The sequence below is a fragment of the Rhincodon typus genome, chromosome 5 (genome assembly GCF_021869965.1).
Source record: "Rhincodon typus isolate 14 chromosome 5, sRhiTyp1.1, whole genome shotgun sequence".
Classification (NCBI taxonomy): domain Eukaryota; kingdom Metazoa; phylum Chordata; class Chondrichthyes; order Orectolobiformes; family Rhincodontidae; genus Rhincodon; species Rhincodon typus.
The window spans coordinates 84,879,877-84,882,015 of NC_063336.1; positions in this window are offsets into that span (position 1 = coordinate 84,879,877).

Genomic DNA, 2,139 nt, shown 5'->3' on the forward strand with positions numbered 1-2,139 from the left:
GGTCTCGACCCGAAACATCAGTTTTCCTGCTCCTCTGATGCTGCTTGGCCTGCTGTGTTCATCCAGCTCTACACCGTGTTATCTGCTGTCACTCAGTGCCATGTTTGCCAACACTGTGGAATGAAAAAGACGATTTTACTTGTTCTTGGTCATTCACTTGCCCTGGGGATATCAGTGCGGAGCTGTGTGGAGGAGATTTACTTAATGTGACGTCCACACCTTGACATAGCTCCGAGATGTATAGCATCATGCAAACACTCCTCCATGCAGCACACCTCCCACTCACCATCACTCATACACAATCCCTCAATTAAGAAACCATTGTATTAAAAGTTTTAAATATCTGTAGCTGGTTCAGTGAAAGGAGCACTCTTGTCTCTGGGTCAGAAGCTAGTGGTTTCAAATCCCACAGGAGGACTTGACACCAAATCCACGTGCATTCTTCTTGCTGTACTGAGAGAGGGCTGCACTGGTGGAGATGGTGTCTTTTAATTGAAATGATTAACTAGAGGCCACAGATTTAAGGTGATTAGCAAAACACCCACAGACAACTTGAGGTTATCTTTTCTTGTTCTGATGTGGGGAGCACTGCCTGAAGACAGAGTGGTCATAGATTCAACGGCAACATTCAGAAGAGAATTAATTAAATGCCAAAGTGGAAATATTTATAGCGCTAGGGGAAAAGAAAGGTGTGGAACTAATGATATAGCTCTGCTAAAGAGCTTACAAAGGCTGGCAGTCTCCTTCCATGCTGTAAAATGAACCAAGGACCCTTCTCCCTATGCAAGTGGACATTGGTGAGGCCTCTTCTGGAGTAGTGCCCAGTTCTGGTCATCCTGTTATAGGGACGATATTATCATGCTGGAGAGAGTTCAGAAGAGATTTACCAGGATGTTGGCAAGAATAGAGGATTTGAGTTCTAAGGAGAGGCTGGATAGGCTGGGACTTTTTTCACTAGAGCGTAGGAGGTTGAGGGATGGCCTTATGGAGGTTTATAAAATCATGAGGAGTATAGATAAGGTGAATGGCAGGTGTCTTTACTCTAGGGTGGAGGATTTCAAGGGGGAATATTTTTGAGATGAGAGGAGAAAGATTTAAAAAAGACATGAGGGGTAACTTTTTTTGTACAGAGCGTGGTTCATTGTGTGGAATGTACTTCCAGAGGAAGTGGTGGATGCAGGTATAGTTACAATATTTAAAAGACATTTAGATATGTACATGAATAGGAAAGATTCGGAGGGATATGGGCCATACGCGGGCAGGGATGATGTTTGGCATGGACTGGTTGGACGAAAGGGTCTGTTTCTGTGCTGTATGACTCTATGCTATAAAAGAATGTAAGGCTCTCTGAAGAACAGCAGGTAGCTTTGCCCCGACTCTCTGCCTAATAGTTATCCCTCAGTTCTCATCATAAAAATAACTGATTATCTCATCATTGTAGGATCTTGTTATGCACAAATTGGCTGCTGTATTTCTTACATAATAACAGTAGCAATATTTCAACTGCACCTCATTGGCAGTCAAGTGCTTCAGGACACCCCACAGTTATGAAAGGTGCTACATAAATGCAAGCCTTTGTTTTAGGCAATATCGTAATGCCTTCCTGATTCTGAAGGGTTATACAAAAGATAACTCTGAAACAAACTCTCCACTAACAACTGAGACAAGACGGGGCACAGATTAATCACAAAACACATTCGAGAGGAGAGTAACATCTTCACACAGAGGTTACTGCAGAAACTGAAAAATTTAAAAAGAGAGAAAGACATTTCTAAAGAATATGGGAATTGAGCTGGAAGTGGCATTAGATTCTGTAGCTGAGACAAAACATCTAAGATGTCAATGAAGTGTTGGTCCCAGAATAGCAAACAATTTCAAAACCAATCAATAAGCAATGTTATGAGTGGACCAAGGGACAGGATTTGCTGACCATTCTGACTAATTGGAAACTGGGATTGTACCCGTGGATTGGAGAGAAACTGAATGTCAGCCCATATTCAAGCTGGACAATTAAACAGAGATGAGCAACTACACAATCATTCCAGCTCACTCCAGCCCATAAAGAATGGAATGAACAGTCATGAAGAAAGATGACCTGTATAACTATTGTTAACCTGATTAACAGCAATCAGTCAGTCA